The sequence below is a fragment of the Pinus tabuliformis genome, chromosome 7 (genome assembly GCF_031772625.1).
Source record: "Pinus tabuliformis cultivar Carrire ecotype Pingquan chromosome 7, CPIR1, whole genome shotgun sequence".
NCBI classification, from domain to species: Eukaryota; Viridiplantae; Streptophyta; class Pinopsida; order Pinales; family Pinaceae; genus Pinus; species Pinus tabuliformis.
The window spans coordinates 1,517,184,826-1,517,203,023 of NC_142293.1; the positions used below are offsets into that span (position 1 = coordinate 1,517,184,826).

The following is an 18,198-nucleotide window of genomic DNA, read 5'->3' on the forward strand; positions in this document are numbered from 1 at the left end:
TTTAAAGGATAATATCCAACATGATGTTCGCCTTTGGGAGCCTGATTCATTAGAGAAGGCATTCAAGTTAGCAAGAAAAATGGAAAGCAAAATTATGGCAACTAGGAAGCGTACCACTCACAACTATAAAGATGGAAGTGTTGTTACCCCTAGTGTTCCACAACCTATAAGGTTGACACCACAAAAATTGGAAGAAAAAGGAGCAAAAGGGCTTTGTTATAGTTGTGATAGCAAATACACTAAAGGTCATAAGTGTGCTAAGAAGAAATTATTCTACATAGATTGTGAAGAGGAAGAAGGAAAGGAGCAAGAAAGGTCAAAAGAAGAGGATATACTCCAGGAACAAAGCCTAGATGAAGAACAAATAAATCCGACTATATCTTGTAATGCATTGGTGGGAATTACCACTCCTCAAACCATCAAGATAGAAGGACAAATCAAGAAGAAAAAGGTAATATTGTTGATTGATTCAGGAAGCACCCACAATTTTATTCATTGTAATGTAGCAAAAGAATTGAATTGCTTCCTATATCCAGCACCAGAGTGTCAAGTGATTATTGCAAATGGAGGAACAATAAATTGCTCTGGAAAGTGCCATAATATCAAGCTATCCATGGGAGAATATGTATTGACTAGCCCAATGCTTTCCATTCCAATGGGAGGTGCTCATGTTGTACTAGGAGTCCAATGGCTACAATCCTTGGGTACAATAGCTTTTAATTTTCAAAATTTTTTCATCAAATTTTCTACAGAAGGAAAGGAAGTTGAATTAAGGGTTATTGCAGGGAAACTAGGAAAGATAATAAGCTCTAATGGTATGACAAAGCTTCTAAAAAGAAACAAAGAGGTGTAATTGCACAATTATGTTCGCTAGATGTTTCTACATCGGAATCATCTATTTCTCCAGATCTCCAAAAAGTCCTCGACAATCATTCCAAGGTATTTGAGACTCTCAAAGGGCTCCCACCTATGCATGATCATGATCATGCTATTCATCTGATTCCAGGAAGTGTTCCTCCAAACATCAGGCCGTACAGATATCCCTATGAACAAAAGAGTGAAATTGAACATATGGTTGTAGAAATGCTAGAGGCTGGTATAATTCAACTGAGTCAAAGTTCTTTCTCTGCTCCAGTAGTATTGGTGCACAAGAAGGATGGATCATGGCGCATGTGTCCAGATTATAGGGAGCTCAACAAGCTCACTATTAAAGATAAGTTCCCCATTCCTGTCATTGATGAATTACTGGATGAATTGCATGGATCAATTTACTTCACCAAGTTGGATCTTTGTTTAGGATATCATCAAATCAGAATGAAGACTGAAGACATTCCGAAAACAGCATTTAGAACTCATGAGGGTCATTATGAATTTTTGGTCATGCCTTTTGGCCTTACCAATGCACCTTCAACATTTCAAGGTTTGATGAATTCAATTTTCAAACCATTCCTTAGAAAAATTGTGTTAGTATTTTTTGATGATATACTAATCTACAATAGTTTTGGAAGGATCATGTTGAACATGTTGACAGGGTGCTACAACTATTGGAGGAGAAACAATTATATGCAAAAAGATCCAAATGTTTCTTTGGAGTCCAGGAGGTGGAATATCTGGGTCATATTGTATCTCATGAAGGAGTTAAGGTAGACCCTAGAAAAATTAAAGCCATTAAGGAATGGAAAATCCCCACATCCATAAAGCATCTGTGAGGATTTCTCGGGTTGACAGGGTATTATCGCAAGTTTGTTAGAATTATGGGAGAATAGCAGCACCTCTAACAACATTATTGAAGAAAGATGCATTTTCATGGACTCCGGAAGCAACAAAGGCCTTTGAACATCTTAAAGAGGCAATGTGCCAAGCACCAGTCTTAGCTACACCAGACTTCACAAAAAAATTTATTGTGGAATGTGATGCTTCAGGAAATGGAATTGGTGTTGTTCTAATGCAAGATGAAAGACCCATTGCTTTTGAAAGTCGTCCAATCAAGGGAAAGTTTTTAAGCAAAGCTATTTATGAGAAGGAAATGTTGGCAATACTCCATGCACTTAAGAAATGGCGACCCTACCTAATGGGAAGACACTTCAAGGTAAAAACAGATCATGATAGCCTTAAATACTTTTTAGAACAAAGATTATCCTCTGAAGAGCAACAAAAGTGGGTCACAAAGATGTTGGGTTATGACTTTGAAATCATCTACAAAAAAGGGAAGACAAATGTGGTCATGGATGCACTCTCAAGAAAGGATGAGGATGTGGAAGCATTGTTGTGTGCCATTTCTATTATCCAACCAGATTGGATAAACGAAGCAAGGGAGGAATGGAAGAATGAAAAAGAAGTGTGGGCACTTATTCGAAAGTTACAACAAGATTCCAGTACGTCTGATACATTTAGCTGGCAAAATGATTCGTTATGGTACAAAGATCGCTTATACCTCTGTAAGAATTCCCAGCTAAAACAAAAGATTCTTATGGAATTGCACACTTCTCCCTTAGGAGGGCACTCAGGATTTTTAAAAACTTACCACAGGGTTAAGAAGGAATTTTTTTGGGATGGCCTTAAATCAGATATTCAAAAGTTTGTGGCGGAATGTTTGGTTTGCCAACAAAATAAAGTTGAAACAATTAAGACACTGGGTCTATTACAACCTTTATCCATTCCAAGCCAACGTTGGGAGGAGGTTTCAATGGATTTTATCACAGGTTTACCCAAGTCTGAGGGAAAGAGTGTCATCATGGTGGTAGTTGACAGACTTACCAAGTATGCACACTTTTGTGCATTATCACATCCATTTAAAGCCAGTACAGTTTCTATTGCATTTATGGAAACAATTCAAAAGCTACATGGAAACCCAAAGATTATTGTAAGTGACAGAGATCCCATTTTCACTGGAAATTTTTGGACAAAATTATTTTCTTGTCTTGGTACTCAGTTAGCTCATAGCTCATCTTATCATCCTCAATCTGATGGGAAAACTGAGATAGTAAACAAATGTTTGGAAGGATATCTTCGTTGCTTTGTATCTGATAAACAGACACAATGGGTCAAATGGTTGCCTCTGGCTGAATGGTGGTATAACACTTCCTTCCATACAACAACAAAAATGACCCCATTTATGGCACTTTATGGGTATCAACCACCATCCATCACATCATATTTAAGAGAAAATTCTAAGGTTCAGGTAGTGGAACATCACATCGAACATCAACAACAAGTCCTCCAACTCTTAAAGGATAACCTCATGTTGGCACAGAATAGAATGAAACAACAGGCAGATCAACATCGCAGTGAAAGAAGTTTTGATGTAGGTGATTGGGTATTCCTACGGCTACAACCATATAAGCAAATGTCCCTCAAGCAAGCTAAGAAGGATAATAAATTATCACCAAAGTATTATGGTCCGTACAAGGTGTTGCAAAAGATTGGTACTATGGCATACAAATTGGAGCTTCCTGCAGCTTCTCGATTGCACCCAATTTTCCATGTTTCATATTTAAAGAAGGTTATAGGCGACAAGCTCCCAGTTCAAACAATATTGCCAAAACTTGACGAGGAAGGAAAAATTATATTGGAACCAAAATCAGTCACAGAAACAAGAACTCGACAGCTACAAAATCGATCAATTTCGGAGTATCTTATCAAGTGGAAGAACTTATCCGCTGAAGATTCCACATGGGAGGATGAGAATTTTATACAGAAGTATCCATAACTACTCAAGCATTGAGGACAACACTTTTTTGAAGGAAAGGGGCATGTTGGGTCCCTATAATACTAGTGATTACCCCATTACTATTGTAGTTATACCCCTTATTAATATTGTTGTGCCCCTATTGCCCCATATTGTTATTACTATGCCCCATAGAATCCCTCTATTGTTATTTTTGTGGCTTTCTATTATTATTGTTAGGTTGCCTAGGTTATATTGTGACTCCTTAGACTCCTATATATAGAAAGGAGGTTTTGTCATTTGAATCATCCAAGAATTGTTCATTTATGTAATGTAAAGGAGGTTGCCCCCTCGAAGAGGCTGAATTCTAAGGCATTGATCTATCTTTTCTATCTTTTCTTGAGTTGGTTTCATAACAAGAAGGCATATCCATTTTTGAGTAGTACAACATATCAATACCCATCTCCATGCACCAAGGATTTTTATAATCAATTTCCATCTCTATACCATATAAACACATCTTTACTGGACATAGTAAAGAATTAAAATCCTTATACATATAATGAATTTGACCCATAGTATATTTGAATGCAAAGTCATTGACTTGATAGGAAATGTATAAATAAATATCAGCTCAACTAACTTAGTTATGAATTTGCTTCCATTACCCATTTTGGGCTCTAGTATCTATTTGCTTACGCTGGGTAAATTCTATTAAGATCTTTGACCACAAGAACATTTTTAAAAGTGAAATAAATCCAACTAGGAATAGATGTCTATACTAATTTCAATTGAGTGATAGATAATGTTAGGGAAGACTACATCCTAAGCTTCTAGTGAATCGAACAATGATAATTCACTACACTAGAATACTTCAATATCTATCTCCCATACAACCTAGGAATATGTGAAACAAACTATAGTGATATATCCTAGATAGAAGAGAAGTATAGTGAATAGATACTAATATAGCTACATTAATCACTACAAAGAAAATACCAACTGAAAGATAAGAAGGTTTTGATTTATGCTTCATATTTCCTAATATTTTCATTAGAGAGGACTTATCCAAACTTAATTTGTGCACATGGTGAACTTGCATGTGTGCTAGTATCTGTAGGAAAATGACTTTGCTAGGTTTTATTTGTGATTTGTAATTTATAGTTTGAGATTGCAAGTTAAATTAAATAGATATATCACATAAATTGAGTATATATCACATATATCACAATATATAAGAGATATAGCGGTCCCAATAAAATCAAGTTTAATTTCATAGTTTACTGTTGATTTTAATGTTTACCTTGTTATTAAGAAGTGTATATTTTTTAAATGAAAACCCTAAGTTGGAGTTATGCTCATATAGAAAAAGAGATATATGCCACAGTAAACCATTAATTAATGCAAAACGTAATTCATAAACTAATAACAAGTATAGTAAATTATTGCCTTTTGATTTATTAGTTTTAGTGGAACATCTCCTTGCATTATTCTTTGAGCAAGTTTGTTGGAACATAAATGAGAAATAACAAATACAGTTGTCATTTTTCTTTGTTCTGTTAATAATCAACCATGAATATTTGATAATATTAGATCGAAATCAAATTCATAATAAATGGACTTATAAATCATAAACAATCCTATTGAACATCAATTAGAATAACTTTGAACAGTCATTACCCTTCTAAATTTGCAATCTCCAATCAATACATTGTTATTTTTGGTTTGTCTCAAAAGAATTTGAATGCATCTACATATTCCATCATTTCTTCCAATGATAGGATTAGGTTTTCCTTTTCTATCTATCTCTATTAAATATTTCACATATTTTTCCAAAGCCTTGTACTTTCCCTTGGGATCTGTTTCTCCAAAATTCAACAAAGCTCACATTAAGGTCAATTACTATCCAAAGTTTAAATGAGAGCCATAAATTTCAGAGTAAAAAATGCACAAAAGCTTCTGCACATAATTCTCAGCTAGAAGGTCATTGAAACCAAAGTACATTTATGCTTCATAGATGGGTAATGATTATATGGGTTTAGTCTAGAGTGTTAGTTTCCCAATGTGTAGCTCAAACAATGCTCCAGGTACAATACCTTCTATCCTCCAGTATAGCAACATACAATGGTACACCATCCCTCCCTTTAGTAGTTCGTACAATATATGTATGTGTGTGTGTGTGTGTGTGTGTGTGTACTAGCATTTATGGAGGGGGAGAGAGAGATACCACTAATATGTTGTCCATCAAACCAAGCATTTTAGGTGTAGTTCTACAAAAAGCCTATATCATCACTTTCTTCAAATTGACCAGAGGTATTAAGAATCAAGTCCACCCTTCACGAAGATGGCCTACCTACAATTTTCATCCAAAACAAGAAAGCTAACTGAAAACAAGGGATGATATCATTATTAGAAAAGAACTTTGATTTTCTCAAGGGACTATGATGGAAGAAATGTTAATTTAGGAAGCCCTTAATAGAATAAATCTCACCTCGCCACACTATTTTGTGGAGAATTTCACAATCTCTGAAGATGTAGCAACAATTTTTCCTCTTCCCCAATGTTTGTTGATAGAATTGCAACACATGGAAAATGAGAATGCGACAAAATCTCCCGAAATAAGTCTCCTACCCTTACAAGTTGAAAAACAAATTACTTCAGAGAAACCCATAAGGCACCACTCATCTTCTATCTGGTGGGTTAGAAAACCTCCACCATTCTTATAATCAAAGGAATAATTGACTTCCTTTGGCATATTTGATTAAGGCATTTTATGGGAACGAATAGAATCATCAGAGTATGAATCTTCAATTATATCAATTGCATTGAATTTATGTTTATCCATCAACTCAGTCTCTTCCATTGGCACTAGTGAACCCATTGGGCGAGACTGTTTGAGAGATAAGGGAACTCTTGTTCCATTCCCTAATGTAGCTTTTCCACGATGAAATGGAACAATTTTTTTTTTTCATTGATGGGGATCTCTTGGTGAGCTCCATCAGATTACTTAAAGAAACGTGGTTGGTACCAATGAAAACTCGAGCTCCACCCCCTGGTGTGGGTCATTTAATGTTAAACTTGTCTGTTTCTTGAAATTTATGGGTGTCGAATATTATGTTTACAACCTCATTTATGTAAATTTTTGCATGGTGGAGAGCTCGAATGAAATCCATGCATGATTGCCTATTACTCAAAACTACTCTAATGGCTTTAATCCTCTATAGCCCTTTCCTAGTTTTCCATTTGTTGAACCCTCGAGAAGTATGCAATCAAAAAATAAAAAACATTTTGCATGAAGAGAACATAATTAAACACACAACTTTATGTATCACAATTTGTGGTCATCAAAGTGAGGAACCAATGAAGAAGGCCATGTGGATTGCCATAAATTCATTTTGTAGGTTAGTTTATAAGTGATAAAGTAATCCATAAGGCTGAAAAATATGTGCAACTTATTGAATATGCACATCGCACTCCATAAGCCAATGAATGGCAGAACCGAGAATGATGATAAGAAATAAAACAATTTTAGAAAGTTGCTTCTGAAACCGCACACTTAGCTTAGACTAGGCAAAATATATGGGGCTCTTTTCCCTCAAGAGCATTTTTAAAAGTAATATGAACCCAACTAGTTAACATGGGCCTTGAAATATATGGCTACACTAATTTCAACCCAGTGATAACTAATGTCATGGAAAATTATAGCCTATGCTTCATGTGAATCCAGCAAGTATCAATCACTAAACTAGAAGACTTCAAGTCTTCAAGGTCTATCTCCCATACAACCTAAGAATTTGTGAAATAAAATATAATGATCTATCTCCCACACATAAATGAAGTATAGTATATAGATACTTAATAACCTTACATTCATAATTGCAAATAAAAGACCAACTGCAGGATAAAATGGTTTTGATTTCTACTCTGTCTTTCCTAGTATTTTCAATAGAGAGGACTTCTCCCAACTTAAGTTGTGCACATGGTGTACCTGCATATGTGTTGGTATCTGTAGGAAAATTATCTTGTTAGTATTTTCTTATGATTTGTAATTTATAATTTCATATTTAGAGTTAAATTAAACACATATATCACATCAATTTTGTTTATATCACATATGTCACATATATAACAAATATAAAAATCCTAAAAAATCAAATTTAATTTAAAAGTTTACTTGTTGATTTCAATGTTTACCCCATTATTAAGAGATGTATATTGTATATCTGCAAACCCAAAGTTGCAGTTATGGTCATATGATGCCAAAACACGATTCATAAACTAATAACAGGTATAGTGAATCATTACCTTTTGATTCATTAGTGCCTATGGAACATATCCTTACATGATTCTCTGAGCAAGCCTTTCAAAACATAAATGAGAAATAGAAAATACAATTGTCATAACGCTTTATTGAATTAGTAATCAAACATTCATATTTGATAATATTGGTTGCAATCAAATTCATTAGAGATGGACTTATAGATCATAAATCATCATCTTGAACATCAATTAGAAAACCTTTGAATGGTAATTACCCTTCTGAAATTATAGTTTTGCCAACACCTGATTCTCCAATCAATACAATGCTATTTTTTATCTTTCTTGAAAGAATATAAATAGATCTACGGATTTCATCATCCCTTTCAATGATAGGATCAAGTTTACCTTGCCTAACCATCTTTGTCAAATATTTCCCATATTTTTCGAAAGCCATGTACTTTCCCTTGGGATTTGTTTTTGAGAAATTCAAAAAGCTCATGTTAAGGAAAATTAACATTAAAAGATTAAATGGAATCCTTAAATATCATAGTACAACATGCACATAATTCTTGGCTAGATGTTCGTTAAAACCAAAGTACATAGATGAGTAATTATTATGTGGGTTTAGCCCAGAGTGTTAGTTTACGAGTGTGTAGCTAAACCAATGATCTACGTAAAATACCTTCTTTCAACCAGTAGAGCAAGATACAACAAAGTGCCACACAATGGTAAACATCCCTCACTTTAGTAGTTTATACGAAACTTATGAAGGTGTACTAGCATGTCCACCAATGTTAATGCATTAAAGGTTTTAAATAAGAAACAATGTCCACTATTCTTAATGCACTAAAGGCATTAATACAACTACTAGAAGTGCATAAAAAGGTAGATGGTAATGATGCCTAGTCAACATTATTAAAAATACCACCCCCCCAAAAAAAAGAATGACAAACAATAATAAAGTTGGCACTTTTCCATTGAGGTACTAAATGGGGCAGAGACCCCTTTGCAGTATTATTGGATGTGGCATTTGCTTGTAATGCCTCACACTAATGTAAATATATTAAGACAAGTAATAGGTAATGCAAGTAGTCCAAACTAAATAGGGTATATGCCATATGGTCCAACAAAGCAAAAGAATAACTTAAATTACATTAACGAAAGTAAAGCGTTGTGATTCGTGGGGGACATAGATTCATCGATATAGTTCATTGTTGAAGAGCATAAACTTGTGGCTATAGAAAATATTTAATCACAAGAGTATAATAGAACCAAATGCAATAGCTGAAGGTAGGCATTTGAACTAGTTAGTATTTCACAGTGTAGTGTCATTGGCATCTATCATTTTGGGATGAGTGCTACACCCACACAATATTCTTCTTCCAAGTTCAAGCACACCTGTAGTTTTTGTAACGTTAAGGCCAACAAAGCAGTGGTACCACCAGAAGGAAGGCTACAAATGATCCGAATTGGAAACTAGAAAAGAAGGATGACAATGTCCCATAAAGCTACCGCTTAAAAAAATATAGACAAATCATAGAAGGGGGAATGGTAAAAGGTTGGCCCCTAAGAAGCTTGAAGTTAAACCCCCAAACTTCAATAAACCACCTATCAAAAGTTACAAGGTTGGTACATGCTACACCCATAAGGAAGAAAGTATCAACGTGGCCCCAAAAGTACACCTCCCTTGTCAGCAAAATATAATAATCAGACATCCCTTTACCTCGAGTTTACCCCTTAGCCTGGGAGATCATACATTTATAGAGAAAGGAAAGATGACATAGATCCAATGGGTTCATTGCATAAAGCCTTAAATATTGAAATTACTACACTGAAAAAAATTGTGGGAGTCTTATAGTTGAGAAGGAGCAGGACAAAGTAGGACAACATGCCTAGTACTTTAAAATTGAGATAGAACCAAGTGACCAAATTATTGAGATAAATGAGAAGATGGAAGTTTAAATTGGATTCACAGTGTGCAACATTGGGAATACATGCCATTGATAACAAAAAGAATCCTTAATAGCCATAACGATCAACCTTGTTATGTGTTGTTGACAATGTACAATTTCTTATCTCAAGGAACAATGCCGAGATTAGTGCCTCATTAGCTGAAATGGAAGTCTGGTTGCAGAAAATTTCCATAAAACTTGGAAGGGAAAGAAGACCCACATGGTGTCTTGGACTAAACTTCTCATAATCTCTATAGGTTATTAAAAAAACTATTGTTATGAATAAGACATTGAACATAGTACTGCAAAATGGACCATCCATACTTACTTGTTGTGCCTTTGGGTCAGGTGCCCATGTTGAATATTATATACGAGATAATGTTGCAACATGGAATGATCTCTCGTACTCCATACCTACAATGACGAGTTTTGGATTTTTTGGAACCCTATTGGAAGGTGTTGATATTTGTGGATTTTTGAAAGACACAAATGAAGAGCTTCGCAATATATGGATTAAACTAGGTTCCTTTTTATCCTTTTTCTAGAGATCACTCAAACAAGAGAAAAAGACATGAATACTAGCATTACCATGGGAATCCATCACAACATTTGCAAAGAAGGTGTTAGGTCTTACATACAAGCTCATAACTTATATCTACACATTGTCTTTTTAAGTTCACACTGACGAGTCTCCCATTGCCAGGCCTTTGTTCTTCACATTCCCTAATGATAATATAATACACTAAGAATTAGCACTGAGTTCTTATTCAGTAAAGCGGTCATATTCTCACCCTACTTACAAAGGGAACTTGGTATGATTTGTTCAAACTATCACGCTTGGTAACAATTGTGAACGGACCAAATGTGACACTTGAAACTCAACTAGATACTAGCGATGTCCAATATAGGAAATAGGTTTGACAACTAAGGAATGTAGAAAATTTCAATTTAATTTATGGGTTGCTTTGGGTGATAGGAAGGAAGCATATGGAGACCTATATGTTGACAATGGAGAGGGTTTGGAAATGGTAATAGAGGATGGAAAGTCAATCTATATAGAGTTTTATGCATATACTGTACATGGAAGAGTTCAACTTACATGAAAAATCCAACTCGATATCTATGCATTTAGGCAAGGATGGCTTCTTAAAAATATTAGAGTTTTGGGATGATTGTCTTCTATGTAGAGTGTTATAGTCATTTCAAAGGATGGCTTCTTAACAATATTAGAGTTTTGGGATGATTGTCCTATGTGTAGTGTGTTCTAATCATTGCAAATGTTTCTCTTGTATTTCAGAGGAACTTTCAACTTGTTACACCATGGAAGAAATAATTGAGTATAAAATTTTCCTTACTGTCCATTCCCATTCTCATATATATGTAGCTACTTGTTATGTATCATGATCACAATACCTCACAGGTTTGATTAACATTACATATGGTGGACATTCCATGTTTGGTATCTGAATGTTATAGATTAGCATTCCATCCAATATGGAAAATAGTTCAAAGCAATAATATAAGGAGATTTTCTCTTTTAAGGTATAAGAAAAATATAAACCAAATTTATTGAAGCATTTGTTTCATATTTGAAAAGTTAACGGACTGGAAGCTCAATGAATGATATTTAGAAAAGTTAAATGTGCCTTGTAATAAATTAGAGATTTGTAATAAACATTGCAAATATGATGCTTAAGAACCCAAATGAATGATATTTTTAAAGTTAAATGTGAATGATATTTAGACAAGTTAAATGTGCTGTGTAATAAATTGGAGATTTGTAATAAACATTGCAAATATGATGCTTAAAGAAGCTCGATGAATGATATTTTGACAAGTTAATTGTCCTTTTGTAATAAATTCGAGATTTGTAATGAACATTGCAAATATGATGCTTAATCTTAAATATATTGGATGAGAAAAAAAACATACATGTTGTGCATCTCCAACACAAGGCCACCTGCATATTGAATGGTAAGTCCTCCATTCAAATAAGAGGAAACTACCACCAATGTTGCTTGGATCATAACATGAGAGGAAAGAAATGTTGAAGGCACACCGATACAAGCCTAACTGAGCTAAAGGAAGAAGCGCCTGGAATTTTGAGAGTATATTTAAGGCTTACGCACCATGTTCATTATATCAAATCTGGATAGAGTGGACGATTTTATGGTACTTGTCAAATTGAATAAGATCTTCGTAAAAACATAATCTAAAAACCTTGGATATGGACAACATCACCTAAATGCACTAGAATGTACCCACATTTTAATGGCACACACCCAAGGCAATACTGTGTTGCAGAACTAGGAGAAGTTCAGGGAAAAAAAATTTCATGAGCGATCTATTCGAATAAAATTGGTTGAAAACATAGAGGGAAAACGGAATCTAAAAAATACACCCAACCACAATATCATTTCTGCTCTTCATACTTGATTTGACTTGAATCGGCCGCACTCTCCATCTCCACGGAAAGTTGAAGTGCCTTCCTCTGCATCAGTTTAAGCGTGTTCAGAAACCCATTATTCCTCGAAGGTGTCGATCTCTGCGTACATCCCAACATCTCAATAAAATCTGGTGTGACACCCATTATTTGAGCAGTTGAGCACCCTGAGAGCCCTTCAACTAAAAGAGCAGCCACGCCTCTGGCCAGACCAGAATCAGAATCTGCTTCGTAGTACACCTTCATGTCATCCATGAATGCCCTCACCCACACCTGGGACGCACACCCTTCAACTTTGTTCTCCCTAATTTTAAATTCATTAGGCAGGGGCTTCATATTTCTCCCATACTGCAATACTTGCCTAAACTTTGAACGAGTTTCTGGAACTTTCTGGAACAGTTTTACAATATTCTGGAGCTTCGGTGGAAGCTGCTGAACAGCTTGTTGGCGCACGATTCTGTGGGCAGGAGATACTGCGGGCGTTGATTGTTTTCTGAAGATGGGTTTTGTCAGGGCTACAGAAAAAGAATTGGGTCGTTCACAGCTTAAAGGGCCAACTGCTGACAATGGGACTGTGGGCAACAGAGCCACAAAATTGGAAATAGCCATTGATTCTAAATTGTGATAATGGGACTGTGGGCAACAGAGCCACAAAATTGGAAATAGCCATTGATTCTAAATTGTGATAGAATTACTCAAAATTGGGTAAGTGAGATAAACTTCATCAAAGCTTTCATCAGTCAGATCAAGAAATTCGTTAGGTGAGGTTTGACAAACTAACCCTCTAGAAATTTCATCGTTTATAATCTCTGGACTTTGAATTAGTTCCGGCAGAGGGATGTTCTAGTGATTTCATTTTCTTCGCGATAAGGTGTTATGGATGACATTGAAAAATTTATACAACCTCATCCAGGTTTTCAGGTTTGTTTTTAGTTTTAAATTAATTTAGTATTTTTTATTAAAAATAAAAATAAAATAAAATTATAATATAAAACTATAGTATAATATAATCTCTTTATACATAAAGATATATAATTAGCTGGGTTGAGAATTTTCAAAACACATACATAAATTTTATTAAAATATATATTCACCATTATTTTGAAATAAGAATTTAATTATTTCCTTTAAATATCTAAATATAGATTTAAGTTGTTGTTTAACTTTATTGTTTGAATGGTCGGAAAGAATTGTTGTAATTTTTGCTACCAAATTAAAGTCTGGTATATTAATATGTTTAAACTCTAGAGGTAGTAATTATATTAATTTTTTAAATAAATATTTATTATTGAAATTGAATTTTTCAAAATAAGCCATACCCAAAAAAGATTGGCCTCAAAAAGTAAAAATTTAATAAAGAGCTATTGTCATGCTTTAGAGATCAGTGTTTTCATCATAGAGTTTTAACCTTGTCAAGTATGATTTATTGAGTAGCCGCTATATTTATAGACAATAATTTTGAGAGATCTTTCAGTAAATAATATATTAATTTAAGTTAATTTAATATGTTGAACTTAATTTTAATTGATAAAATATTGGAACTCGACCAACTAAATTATTTCTTAAACTTAACTTATATTAAAGAAACAAAATCAATAGAAATTTGCTAATTTAAATTTTGACCTAACACTATCCCAATGAGGAACATAAAATATTATAGAGAAACTTGGTCAAGTTTTCGCGGGGATCGGAACTTGAAAATTAGTATCAGAGTCTGAAAGAGGCAAATACGTAAGGCAACTAGAAACTTAAAACATTCCAATTGGGGAACATGAGAAAGTAATTAAATAGAGAATTTGAGAATCGTGCAAATAGCGAATTTAAGCAACATGTCAAACATATTAATAATGATATTATTAAATGTTTTGAGATAAGATTATTTGACCTACAATGAGCACCTAAAATTTTCAAATATTTGCCCAGTACCACATTCCAACGAAGATACGATTTAGTATTTGCCAACTACCATATAAGTGAAGATGTAACATAGAAGTTAAAATAAATATTAATTACTTTAATAAAAATAAATTTTTTAATTTTATATTTATTAAATGTGAAATTAAATTATTGGAAACATAAATATCTTTTAGTTATAAACTAAAATAAAATAAATTATAAATTTAATATATTTTATTATTTTATATTAATAAATCTAAATTAATTTTGATGAGCTAACCAATAATATTTTATATTTTATAATGTAAAATGATTTCGTAACCCATGAAGGTCCTCTAAGTCCCAATGCCATACCTTTTCAAATAAGAGAGGTTCATGTGAAGAATCCATTGGAACTGCTAAAGTTATAAATACAAAAAATATATATATTAAAATAATAATGAAAACATTGCGATGGGAAGAAATTGTTGAGATTGAAGGTTTTAATGCAGTAAAGATGATATATACATGCATTGTATTATATATTTATCAAATTTGCAAGTCAAAACATGAAATACTTATCTAAAACATTGTAAGCAAAAAGCATGTTAAGGAAACGTTATAAATTTACGAGAATCCAAATTTTGGGATAAGATTATGCAATTTTAAATTTAATATAGAAATCAAGCAATTTAAACTTAATTAATTTTATTTACAAAATTGAGTTTACTTTAAAAAAAATATTATTTTTTTAAATAATTTTTTTAATTTTTTAATTTAATTATTTTTGGTAAATTATTGAAAAATAAATAGCATAATTTGTAAAATTATGTAAAATAGTTTATTCAGTAATTTTTGTTTTCTGTAGTAATTTAGTTAAGGACATAATTTTAATTAAGTTATAATTTTAACTCAAAAATAAAATAAAATAAAATTTGTTTTAAAAAATAGCAAAATAAAATATAAGTAGAGTATTAGGAGCTAGTTCCTAATTTTTTTCTTCATTTAGTTGATATTTGATCTTTAATATGTAATCAAATATGTATATCACCCATGATGCCAAATATGTATATGTGACAACCATTGTCACAATACGACAAGCATGGTGACAACCATTATCACAATGACACAATACATTCCAGTTTATCCAATGTCACATTGTGATATTCAATCAATTAGAGTTTAGTATTCTTATTTATAATATGGAGTTTAGAATATAAAAATTAGGGTTTGTATTCCTAGGGTTTAATATATATCCTAGTGTTTAACATTAATTCATTGAGTTTGTAATCCCTTGAGTTTATACAATTAACCCCTTCAGTTTATTGCTCCATTGGGTTTCTAATTTAATCTCTTAGGATGATTAATCTCGTAGGTTTATAATATTAATAATCCCTTGGGTTTATTAATTCGTTAGGTTTATAATATTAATCACATAGATTTATAATATTAATCCCTTAGGCTTATAATATTAATAATACATTGGATTTATACAATTAATTCCTTGCGTTATTTTAATGATAATCCCTTCTGTTTATAATATTAATAATCTCTCGTGTTTACTAATCCCATGGTTTTTTTTATTTGAGAACCTCATTCTACAACCCAATATGGGAGAGATGTGTAGGTATATCCTTGTTCAACTTGGAGATGAAATGTGCCCATATATATATATATATATATATATATATATATATATATATATATAACAATTTTATTAATAAAAACAAAATTACATGATGCATATTCTATTGCGCATTCATCATCAAGTCCAAGACATGTGATCATAACTTCAAACAAAAAAATAATAACACACAAATGATGAGAAAAGTTAGGCTTTTCTACATTTCTGTTTTCTCTACCTTATGCCATTCCCCTTGTAACAGTGACACAGAGAGAAGAGCAAGATGATTTCCAACATCAGGTCTTGCATTGTTCTTCTATGAATTTGAGTTCTCTGATGTATGTAGACGTTTGATTCCACTAGTATCCAATGATTCTGGTATCTTTGCTGATTGTAGTGGATTGCTGTGTGTTTCAATTGGATCTTGTGAGCTTCCCCCTATATTTCTGGTTCATTTGTTGTCTAATTGTTCCCATTGGGTGTGGGTTCTACCTCAGCTTCATCCTCCTCCTCATCAGATTTTGGTGGGGGAATTTCCATCCTTTGGGTTGTCTCCCAGTCTTCTTCTTCCTTCGGATGTCTTTGTTGGCTACACGGCATGTATTTTGTAGGTGCCCTATTTTCCAACATATTCTGCACCTAAATGTTGTGTTCTCGTAATATAAACTCTGTATCTAGATCTTCTAGTTGTGAATGGGTTGTATGCGATGTGGTAAGACTTTACTGAGATCTAATTCCAAACATACTCATGCAAAGGTGAAGACTCCTTCCTCGAGCCTTTGGGTATCTGTTTTGATGTATCTCCCAATGATGTTCCCAATACATTTAAGGACATGATTATTACAAAAATGGAGAGGGAGATTGTGCAGTCAAACCCATACTAAAATTGTGGATGTGACCATGGTATTTGAATCAAATTCTGGAAAGAAAGGTGTGATGAAGAGGCCCGTCGATCCCCAGAACCATGGTCCTTCCTTAAGGATAATGTCTCTTGCATCTGGTAATGGGAAATTTACAATGAAGAAACCTTTAGAGTAGAGGTGAATTTCACATTGTATTGTTGAGTTAGTAAAGTTCCAATGAAAAAGATCTGTTGGTTTTAGCCATAAATAGTTGAATCGACATATAATGGCTTGTGATTCAAATGTAGCACGATTCTCATCTATTTCTAGAGTAACTATTTTCAGTGCTAGAGTGTATTTCAATCAATCAACTATGTATGGACTAGGAGAAGTAACTGCTTGAATTGATGGCATTGTGGTTGCATTTTTCCCTGTAGCATGTGGTTGAAGGAGTGACCTCCATTTATCTTCTTCTATTTTGATTCTATTCTTTTTGATGTAATGCTCCCATTCCCTTCTCCTGCACTTTTACATTTAATGGAGGTCACAACACCACCTCTCAGTCACAGATTAAGGGTTATGGAGGATTTTGATAAGATATTGTAATCCCTTACGAGTCAGTTATCCTACAATGATCTATCCCCATAGATCAAATGATGCAGCTGTGCATGGTATGCAGTATTTTACAAGAAGTTTTTCTTGAAATGCATCACGTTGTCTGTTACATACACCCAAACTAATAAAGACATCCCTGTAGGGGTTTTTAGAAATATTTGAAAGCGAAATGCTTTCACCAGATGCAAGGATACTATGTCCATCTTGTTGACTAAATTTTGTTCTACTTCAGATATCCTATTTTGCGAAGAGGTTTGTTTTGAGTGATTGATGGAGAGGTTTGTATTAGGAGCCAACCCATCCATGCCCAATCTCTACGCTTGCTCTGTATATGTCTTTAGAGAGTGAACATTGGTGTGGAGCTCCTTGAACAGAGGGCTTTTGTCCTTATTGAATTCTAAACCTATTATATTTGTTCCTAGTGGACCCTGTTCAAGTATTTGATCATCCAAATCTCAGACGGTGAGCGGGCTTGTTAGTGGTGTATACCTTGCCTCTACAACAAAGTCAATATGCATGTAGACCTACAAAATTGGGTGTATCAGAGAATTTTCGTTCAAGTTCTCGTTGGTAGCTACGAAAGCATTATTGTTATGACAACATAGGGTTCCCGGGGTGTTGTACCAATGTGTCACATAGACTATATCCGCATATAACCATCTTTCCACTACCTTCCTCAAAGTCTCCCATCTGATCTGCAGAGTTTTTGTCAAACAAACCCTATGCAGCTAATCCATATGGGTTGGTATGCCATCTTCAACAGTATCGTGAAGGATGATGAGTCATTTATGGCAAATCACATTCTCTTTGGTTGCCCCAAGAGAGGAAGCCATTGCAGGGTCATGATCTCCATCCTCTAAATGTTCCAAGTACTCTTCGTTCCAGAAATCAGGATGCCCTCACAAAATAGATGGCACAAC

General features: G+C 33.7%; 1 pseudogene; it reads right to left on the reverse strand.

Annotated features, from left to right (window-relative positions):
- Positions 1–12,292: 12,292 nt before the first annotated feature.
- On the reverse strand, positions 12,293–12,931 carry LOC149253612 (sufE-like protein 1, chloroplastic/mitochondrial pseudogene; annotated as a pseudogene).
- Between the last annotated feature and the right edge of the window lie 5,267 nt (positions 12,932–18,198).